The 10,933-nt window shown below is 37.9% G+C and overlaps 1 pseudogene; it reads left to right on the top strand.

The window, feature by feature from the left end:
• The first annotated feature begins 1,764 nt into the window (after positions 1-1,764).
• LOC21403558 lies at positions 1,765-10,238 on the top strand (annotated as a pseudogene).
• Positions 10,239-10,933: the final 695 nt, after the last annotated feature.

Genomic DNA, 10,933 nt, shown 5'->3' with positions numbered 1-10,933 from the left:
TTGTTATCTCTCTGTGGATACGACCGCTCTTCTGTGCTACAATTGACCGCTTGTGAATATCACTTTTGGGCGTTAATCAAAACTTAAAATTAAAAACTCGAATCGGTAAAATGAACGAGGCCAAAACATCACCTACCCCTTGAATTTCAATTACTCGAGTCTGTCCGCTACAGTGCAGATTCTCTGCAGAAGCATGTTTTCACACAGGCGTATTATCGTTGCTTGTCATCCCTCCTTCCTTTCCCATATGCTTACTACTTGGCTCACGAGAAAGGGGAAGCTTTCTCTTCTCCCACTATCTCCCATCTGCTTATGGGTTTGAGCTTCAAAGAGGATTTTGATGGCAGAGAGAAAGAGAAACTCATGATTTTTGCTGCTTGTATCTCGAGTATTCGAATCGCCAGAGATGATGGACAAGGGAAGAATAATTGGTCCAAATTTTCAGACCCAAACAAAGCAATAAACGAGTTTCTTCTTTAATCACATCACCGCGGAGAGGACTATCCCGGCCGGAATTGAGTGGGTCTTCGTCAGGAAGAGCCGATCAGAGCTGGACCCAAGCCGGTGGCGGGAAATTGCGACGATTAGAGTCGTGGCGGCGCTCCTGAATTGACAGAGATTCTTAGTCGTCGGTCACAGTCTCCGGATGTGAAGCGTGAGCTTTTGATGCTCTCTATATCTGCAATTGCGGGACAAGCTTTTGATCCCTTGGCTCAGCTTGTGGAGACTGCTTACATGGGTAGATTAAGCTCTCTGGAGTTGGGTTCAGCTGGTGTTTCTGTGAACATCTCAGCGTGAGAAGAGAGATATCAAGGAGGGGGAGAGAGCAGTGTCGGGGTTGTCGTTGTTATTACTATTATTATTATTATTATTATTATTTGTTAAAATTAGAGTTATGTTTTTGTCAAAGTGAACACAAAATTCAAGTTCAACATTCACAAACTATCTAAGTGAACACACTAACTCAAATTTTAAATACATTTCCAATTAAACTCACTTTTTTAACTCTACTCTTGAATTTTAAATCGCTGAAACGAACGCCCCTTAAAACTATCAGAATAAAAACTCAATAGAAAAGATTAAATTATCCTAAAATACTGATTAGGTTTTTTTTTTTCTTATCTCTCATTTTCTTAGCCACTTCTCAATTTCTTAGCCGCTTCTCTTCTCTAATTTCCTTTTCCATTTTCTTTCTTCACCTCTTTCATTCTTTTATCCAGCCACCGACGCTAACCCCTCCACCTACTATTGACCAGCGCCTCTACACTAGTGGTGTCAAATGGGACGGGCTGTCCATGGACGGCCCGGCCCAACCCAGCCCGTAACAGTCCCGGGTTCGGCCCGGCCCGATATGGTACTGTTACGGGCCGTGTCGGCCTGGCACGTTTGATGGGCTATGGCTGGGCCTCGGCTTCTCAGCCCACAGCACAAGCCCAACCCTAGTTCGTGAAGGCCCATGGCCCGGCCCAAGCCCGGATTCGGCCCTTGTTTGGCCCGACCCAGGCCCGCGAAAAAGCCCTCTAGCCCCTTCTGATTGTGACCGTTGGGCCCAACGGTCACAATAAAAAAAACCTCAAAAATCCCTATAAATACCCCTTAATTTCACCCTAAATCCTACACAACAATTCACTCTTAACTTCTCATCTCACTCACATTCTATCTCTCATCTTGTCTATTTAATTTTGATTCTAAGTTTTTTTCTCGCGATCACTCATTTTCTTGCTCTTTCATTTACAAAGTTTAAGTTCAATCAATTTTTAGAAAATGGATGCATCAAACTTTCCTGATTTCACTGCTCTTCTTGAGCTTGTTGATGAGCCATTTTTTGAAGATGAAATGATGCCTCCTAACCCCACCCCTACTGAACCAGAAAATGCTCGGATTGATAATGCTTCAGTGCACAACGAGAAAGTTGGAGAACGCACCAGGGAAAAAAGACCACAAATTTTTCCTGCATGGCAGCATTTCACAGAAGAGCCCCGACCAAATCCAAAAACAGGTGAAATAGAAATTCGTGCGGTATGTAAGTATTGTAAAAAATACTTTTCTAATAAAAAGGGTGGGGGTACTGGTTATCTGGATAGACATTAAAAATTATGTCTACTGTTGCACTAAGGTGGGAGTGTGGACTCCCGCCAACAAACACTATCACTCACACCACAAGGGTTGCAAAAATTTACATACGATGCACAACGTGCTCGTGAGGCACTAGCTAAATTTCTAGCTAGTGCCGAATTACCTCTTTCTTTTACAGATGATGCGTCGTTCGAAGAATTCATACAAACAGCCTTTTGCCCACAATTTAAACGGGTAAGTAGAAACACAACTCGCTCTGATAACATGAAAGTATTTTATGCAATGAGACAATCTCTTGTTGATAATTTTAAGACTTTTAATGCTACTGTATCATGTACTTCTGATCTATGAGAATGGTGCAATAAAACTTGATATTTATTCGTCACGGCGCATTATGTTGATGATGAATGAGTTTTACAAAAAAAAAAAATAATAGGTTTTCATTTATGTCCATATCCTCATAACGCATAAGCTATTTTTAGTACAATAATGGAAATTTTTAGTTTTTATGGGATAAAAGATAAAATTTTAACTATTACTTTTGATAATGCGTCAGCTAACAAAGCTACAATTAACATGTTTAAACGTAGTTTGAAACCAGCATTTGGGGGGAAATTTTTCATCAACGGTGTGCGTGTCACATAATCAATTTAGTAGTTCAGGCAGGAATTGAACATATTTTAGCTAATCTAACAAATATTAGAGAATTTTTATCCTTCATATCTAGTTCTGGAGCTTAGCTCAAAGAATTCAAATAATATTGCAGGAACAATAAGATGCGCCCAAGAAAGTTCCCAACTGGCGTGAGACATAGGTGGAATTCCACCTATTTAATGTTGAAGGTTGCATTCTCATATTCACAACTCATCACAACATATATAAACAGTAAGAACGATCAATTTTTAATTTTCGATACAGATTGGCAGATTGGTGAGTATTTTTTAAAATTTATAAAAGTTTTTTACAATGCTACTGAATTACTTTCTGGAGTTTATTATCCTACTGTACATTTAGCTTTACATTAACTATTTAATATTTTAGAAATATTTTCTTATTATAGGGATATTGAACTTTTTAGAAACATAGTTAAGCTAATGGAAACTAAATTTAAAAGTTATTGGTCAGGTTGTCCTATGTTATATGCAGTAGCAATCATTTTAGATCCTAAGTGTAGAGTAGATGAGACTGAATCTTTGATGACTGCTACAGCAGAAAATTTAGATATTGATATGCAACTAACTATTACTGACGCTAGGAAAATGTTAGAAAAGGTATTTAGTTTGTATGAAGTAAAATACATCACAGGTAAAAAAGAACAGGGAATTTTGACGTCAACTAGCAATTCGAGGCCTAAAGGCTCATCGTGGAGTTTCTTGAAGAAGAAAGAGAAAACGACAGGATCATCATCAACACAAGCGTCTACCGAATTGGTAACATATTTTGAAGCAAATTTTATAATCGATGACGGTAAACTGGACATCTTACAGTGGTGGAAGAGCAAGACCGATTGTTTTTCAACATTTTCCGTAATAGCTCGTGATATTATGACAACTTTAGTGTTAACGATAATATCAGAGCAAGCATTTAGTGCAAGCAACCGAATTCTTGACGAGAAGAGAAGCATAATGCATCTAGATATCTTAAAGTGGCTAATGTGCATTAAAGACTGGGAAGATGCCAGAAGATGAAAACAACAATACACGGATGATTCAATGCAAGACTATTTTTCTAACTTAGAAATAACAGAATCTTCTGGAAGCACTTAGGTTTTGTAATTTCTATTCTTAGAATATTGCATTCTTTATTCCTTCGCTAAGGTTTTGCCTCGATCTCCCCACGGGTTTTACTTAGCAAGGTTTTTAACGAGGCAGTCATTTAGGTGTACTTATTCGTATTATCTCAATTCAATAAAATCACATCTTTTGGGGGCATACGATATATTTTCTTTTTTTAATTAAATTTTGGAAAAAAAATTACAAGGGCCAGGGCCGGCCCGTGAAGGGCCTGGGCCTAGGCCCGACCCTGGCCCTTATGGACTAAGGTCGCGAGCCTGAGAATTTCTCCTCAGGCCCGCCTTGGCATGGCCCTGCATTATGCAAGGTCGTGCCAGGCCCGTCACAGGCCTGGGGTCGGACGTGCCGTGCCAGCCCGGCACGTTTGACACCTCTACTCCACACCACTTCGTCTCTAGATCTCATGGCTGATAAGTGCATGAAAATGCACTTAAATTATTCATAATTGCTAAATAAATTAAGTTTTTATTTAATATTTTCGTGGAATTAATATTTTGTGGAAGTATTTGATTTTAATTTAATTTAATTTGTTTTGGAGGGAAATAAGACATTTGGGCCAAAAACTAAAGAAAATAAAAATGAAGCCCATCAGCAGCCGTCCGCCGAGCTGAGCCAAGCTAAGCCGAGCCGCGCCAATCCCTTAGCCCGCCACGTGTTGTTTTCTGCTGCACTTCAGCCTCGTGGGACCCGCCTGTCCCCACGCGTACGCGCGCTTGGCGCGCACGGATCCTTCCCCCGGGCGAGTCTCCTCCATGCACGCGTCAGGGCGTTCAGCTTTCCTCTCCGCGTGGGTCCCGCGTCGCAGCAGCTTCCCAGTCAGTTCGCGCCACGTGTCCAAGCTGTCGGCCACTTCCTCTCTCAGCCACTTAGCTTGCGCCACGTGTCACGTCTGAACTCTGAAGCTAGTTTTTATCCGTGTTTTCCAAGCGTCTGTCCTGGACGAATCAAGTTGTGCCACGTGGCGTTTTCTTCACTTGCTCTAGCCGTTCATGCGAGATTGTTCATCAGTTGTATCCATTTGTGATGGTTTTTCTTCCCATCATAACCAGCTTTTACTCTCAAAATTAAGACTTGTAAATTCTGATTCAATTAGGATCCGTTTTTGTTCTTTTGTTTAGCATGGCCAGAAACTCTATAAATAGAGCCATTGTCAAGGTGATTAGGTTGTTAATTTTGAGCTTAAGTTTACACACATTTTCTCTTGTTTTCTTATTCTTATTCTCATACTTTCTTTTTAGAATTTTATGGGAATTATGTGCAAATTAGGCTAGAGTTCGTTGGTGAGGTTAGAGAGAAACCTATATCTGATGTGATCTTGAGTGGATTTTGATTCTCCATTTGTTCTCCAAAGTTTATATATTTGAGTGATTGATTTTCTTCTATCTTCTTCTAATTTCTCATATTGATATATTTTGTTGTCAACTTTTACATAAATTTAGTCATGCTCTTTTTATGTAATTGTTGCTCAATATAATTATATCGATAATATTATTTTATGAGTAGTCTTTTATTACAATATTACCAACGGTATATTGTCGCTTTAAGATTTATTGTAAGAATAATTTTTACTAGTTTTCAACGTAAGAATTTTACTCACTCGAGTACATTTTAATTCACATGTTCTTCAAATAATTATTTTTCGATTGTTAGTTTGGGATGTGAAACTTTCAATTGAGTAATCTCAAAGATCAAAATCCATTCGGATGAACGAAGCATATAGGGGAATCTCGACGCCTTACCGGTTTTAATTATATAGTTTTCTCCTATATTTTTCTTACACTTAAACTTCTCAACAAAAATTCCATGCTCTTTTATTTTTACTTTATTATTTATCTCCTAAAGCTTTTTATTTGCTAATAATTTCTTGTTCAATTTGTCACTTCCTCGTAGGATCGGCCGTCCTAATTGTGCTACAATTGATCGCTTGTTTTGTACACGTTTAGGCGTAATCAATGGCACAGATCTTGAACATCATCGAAAGATCCCATCGCTACAACATCGCCAGTCACTATCAATGAAATATCAGTGTTGCCGAGAAGGAAGAAGTGCAAATGCCATCCTCATCAAATCTCGCACATCTTTGGTACAAAATTGTGGCCAGATCTGTCAAGAGATTCCATTTCTAACAGATCGAAGAGGTACAATGTGAGGACTGTATAGATTCAGAGATTCGCCATAGCCATTTTCATCGCCATTTTCATGCATTTCCACCATCCCCACTGTGAATGTTTCTTTTTTTCGTATCTATTTGTATTTTTTTTCAACATATTTGTGATTTTTCTTTTTTTTTTCCTGATCTAAGTTTGTACATTTTTTTATTTTTTATTTTTTATTTTTGTAATTTCTGTATAGTTGTGGAGGATTCTATGGATTTTTTTTGTGAATCTTTGTGATTTTAGGTGTTTTTTTTTTATCATCTGGTGCTTTAAATTATCAGATTTTCTGCCATGTGGCAGAATAAAAACTCAATCGAAAAGACTAAATTATCCTGAAATAGTGACTAGAGTTTTTTTTTTAATTCTCTTTTTTCTTTTCTCTCCCTTTCTTTGCCGCTTCTATTCTCTAATTTCCTTTTCTCTTCTCTTTCTTCACCTCTCTCATTCTCTTATCCAACCACCGATGCTAACCCCTCCACCTACTAGTGACCAACGCCTCCGTACCACTTCATCTCTCGATCTCATGGCACAGATCTTGCGCATCATCGCCAGTCGTTGTCGATGAAATATCGGTGCCACCGAGAAAGAAAAAGTGTAAATGCCGTCCTCATTAAATCTCGCTATCTATTGTGAGATTCTATTTATGACAGATCGAAGAGATATAATGCGAGGATTGTATAGAGTTAGAGATCCGCCATAGCCATCTTCATGCATCTCCACCATCCCCACTGTGATTGTTTCTTTTTTTTATTATTATTTTCATATCTGTTTGTATTTTTTTCTAACATGTTTGTGATTTTTCTTTTTTTTGCCCTCATCTAAGTTTGTAAATTTTTTGATTTTTTTTGTAATTTCTGTATAGTTTGTAAAGGATTTTATGGATTTTTTTTTTGTGAATCTTTGTGATTTCAGGGGTTTTTTTTATCATATGGTTTTCGAATGTGACTACCGGCCACTGAAAATGGGGCAGATTCGGGTGGTTACCGACCTGTGACTTGGTTGTCACCAGCTGGTATCTTTAGCAGATATCAGTCGGTATCTTAAGCGGCAACGTTAGCGTGGCAGATACTAATGGCAACTTGTAATTTTTCCTTTTTTTATTTTTTATTTTTTTGGTACACCGGCGACATTGATTGCCGAAATAAGACCAATCATGACGGTTACCGATCAAGATACCGTAGGTAATTGGCAAGAATACCACCATTATTAGGTGGTATTGTCATCGGATACTAGAGGTATTTCGGTTGGATACCAGCAATTACCGGCTGACAACCGGCAACCTCTGGCGGCCGATATCACTGTGGTTACTAGCTAAAAACTGTTGATCGACAGTGGATACCAGTTGGTATCGACCATGGAAACCAATGGGTATCATGGTGGATACCGGCTAATATATTGAAAGTATATTTGGTATTTTAAATATAATATGATGATGTAGTCGTAGTATATTTTATAAAAGTTTTAGTCCTTGAACATATGTTAATTTAAGTCTAAAACTTGTGACAGTTGTCTATAAAGAGTTCTTTGGACCATCATGTAAATCCATGCTTGATGTGGGCCCATGGGGAAGGTTTATTCAAGGCCTAACAGTAGAGATTACCTAAGCCCATGTATATCGATTGAATCAGAAGGCCCATATGAACAAAGGGAATGAGGTTTTTTTTTTTTTTTTTTTTTTTTTTTTTTGAGAAAATTGTAGAATTTACCTTTAAAATTGTACGAGTCTGAACTTTTATGTTTACTCTTAATAAATATCTTTTTATTAATATAATTATTTGAATAAAAAGTTATAAATTAAAAGTAAATGATACAAATTTTAACCCATATACTTTTAATAAGTATTTGTTAAGATTATCTAAACTTTTAGCAAGCAGCGCGTCCCAGTGAAAAAAAGAGAAAAAAAACACTTTTAATGAGTATTTATTAAGATTATCTAAACTTTTAGTAAACAGTGCCGGGTGAAAAAAAGAGAAAAAAAAGAAGATGATAATCGCAGAATTTATTAAGTTCAAATCAGTACAAACATACTTGACAATTATTTGATCTAAAGACTTAAATTGATATCAACCAAAGTTTTGCTTCAAGTGTAGCTGACAGAATTTATTTTCTCAACCGTCCAAATTGTTTTTTCTCTTGTCTATTGGCTAAAAATTGAAATATTATGAACAATGAAAGCGTTTTCAAGATTCTAGAAACACTGTCGCTTATAAAAGGAAAAGGAGAACCAAGACACGAGGAAAAGAACAGGTCTCCAAGTCGGTCACACACAGCCACACTGCCAATGGCTAAAAATAAAGATGAATAAATAAATAACAAACAAAACAAACAAAGTCAATGTTGATTTGTTGATCTTTGAGTCAATGTATAAATTCGTCAAAAGATCGGACGGCGCAAAATCGCCTCCACAAAGAGTCAGATGACGTAAACAACAGTTAATGCAGGTCTTAGTAGAAACTAGAAACACCCAAGGATCCCCGTTCCACTTCCCTCCAACAAAAAACGGTCAAGGAACCGAATTTTCGAATTAGAGAATTTCTCGCTTCACTTCAGAAAAGCAAAATAGTCAAGTCTCTTGGGACTTCTTTTTTGCAAGAAAGTGAAGAAACCCCAGAATGGAGATCGTTGAATCTTTCTCTACAAAGCCCTAGAGGGAGAGAGAAACCCAAAAAATGTCTCTTTTTTTCTTCCTTTTTTATCGGATTAGGGTTTGAATTTCCCAATCCTGTAGCTTTCGTCAGTGAAATTTCGGCCAAGAAATTGGACGAATATGATAATTGCTCGTTGAATTTTGATGCTTTAAGAAAACTCATGGTGCAAGATCATCAAAAGTTTCCATCTTTAGATAACGCGACGGGATGCCAGTACACGGTTCAAGGAATCAGTATGATTCGATCGGAGTATCTTCGATCCACCGGTTTCTTTTCTGTTCCCCAGAAGAAATCAAAGATTTTTTGGACATTATACTTGAATGTTGTCAGTAATTACGTGCCTAAGCTTTCAATTGAGTCGATTTGTGGGTTTAATAGCAATTTACTTTCGGATACTTGTATGAACATTGAGAATAGGTCCCAATTCGAAGCCCTCTTTTCAGGGGATCAGTTGGAGCAGACTAGGGTTTTGTGTAATCAGTCTTTGAAGGACGATCGCCTCTGCAGATCATGTTCGGATAGATCGTTGGGCGTCCACAACACGTACTTTCACGGCGCGGGGAGTGAGAATTCTTTGACTTGCAATGCGTATCCGTTTATGTATGCAGGCGCCTTTGCTAATAGGTTTGGGCCAACTGATGTATGGACTGCCAAGTGTTTATTTTTGGTCGATTTTATTCGGGTAAAACCCGGGCCTGGAAACCGAAGGGCGATGCTTATGGGGATTATGGTGGGGTGTATCAACGGTTTTTTTGGGGCGGTTGTGGTGGGTTTGGTGTCTTTGGTTATGGCACAATAGGAGGAAGACGAGGAGGAAGGAAAATTTGGCACAAGTTGAGACTGCTTCTTTTTCAGGAACGGAAATGGTTAGTGGGAATAAAACGTTTGCTCGTTTCACACTAGAGGAGATAATGAAGGCTACAAACAATTTTTCTAGGGATAACATAATTGGTTTGGGAGGGTATGGGAATGTTTACAAGGGGGTTTTAGCAGACGGGTCTGAAGTTGCATTCAAGAGGTTCAAGAACGGCTCTGCAGCTTGGGATGAAATTTTTGCCCATTAAGTTGAGGTTATTGCCAGTGTTAAGCATGTGAACCATTTCGCTTTGAGAGGCTATTGTACGATGACGGTGCCAGTTGAAGGCTACTATAGAATAATTGTCTGCGAACTGATGCGCAATGGGAGCCTCTATGACCACATTTTCGGATTAGGAGGGAAGAAGCTTAGCTGGTCAGCTCGGAAAAAGATCGCCCTTGGAATGGCCCGTGGATTAGCTTATCTACATTATCGGATTAGGAGAGAGGTTAAGGCTAGTAACATACTCATAGACGAATCATTTAAGCCGAAACTGACTGATTTTGGCCTCGCAAAGTTCACTCAAGAAGGACGTTCATATTTGAGCACAAAGGTAGCTGGAACCCTTGGTTATGTTGCCCCAGAATATGGTCTGTATGGGCAATTATCCGAAAGGAGTGATGTCTACAGTTATGGCGTTGTGCTTATTATTATTATTATTATTATTTTGGTTTTGGTACACATTGTATGTAAACACGCGTGTATATGAAAATTTCATAAACAAAACACGTATATGAAAATATGTTCATATTTTTAGTGAAATAAACTTGACTTATAGGGCATGTTTAGTTCGTTGATTCAAGTTAAGATGTGACTTTATGTGAGAGTTTTTTACTGTAGTAAAAATGTTAGATGTGACTGTTTTTTAGAACTTTTTACTGTAATAAAACTCGAATAGGTAAAATGAACGGGTTGTAGATTTTAAATTCTTTTGAAGTTCTAGAAACAGATATATCAATGTAGATATTTTCACTGTGCAATCTGTTTATGAACTTGGCATTTAGAAACTGACAACAACAAAACGCGATACTAGTTCCCAGTAAAAAAATTGCAAACCCTACATGAATTCGAGATACAATTAACCTCTCAAATTCAAACAGAAGACGAGAAAATGACAATTATAAACACCCCCCCAAACCCTTTTGATTTTTTTTTCTTCACCAGTTTAGTTCCAAGAAGATGTCCACAAAAATACCTCTCAAATAATTCCATAATCTAAGAACCCTCTCCATGATTCCCAACCCTCTTTCCTCTCTCTCTTGTAATATTCCTTTCCATTTCTCTCAATCTCACTTTGACCTATGACTTTTAAAACGTCCCATCTTTGATTCTGAGTTTTTTTGTTATTTCAGTTTCAATCCTTTGCTAGCTAAATGTAAAATATTTGACAAAATCTACGTAAAT

Source organism: Morus notabilis, unplaced genomic scaffold (assembly GCF_000414095.1).
Source record: "Morus notabilis unplaced genomic scaffold, ASM41409v2 Scaffold888, whole genome shotgun sequence".
Classification (NCBI taxonomy): Eukaryota; Viridiplantae; Streptophyta; class Magnoliopsida; order Rosales; family Moraceae; genus Morus; species Morus notabilis.
The sequence above is the reverse complement of the archived record's forward strand: the minus strand, read 5'-3'. Positions and strand labels throughout refer to the sequence as shown.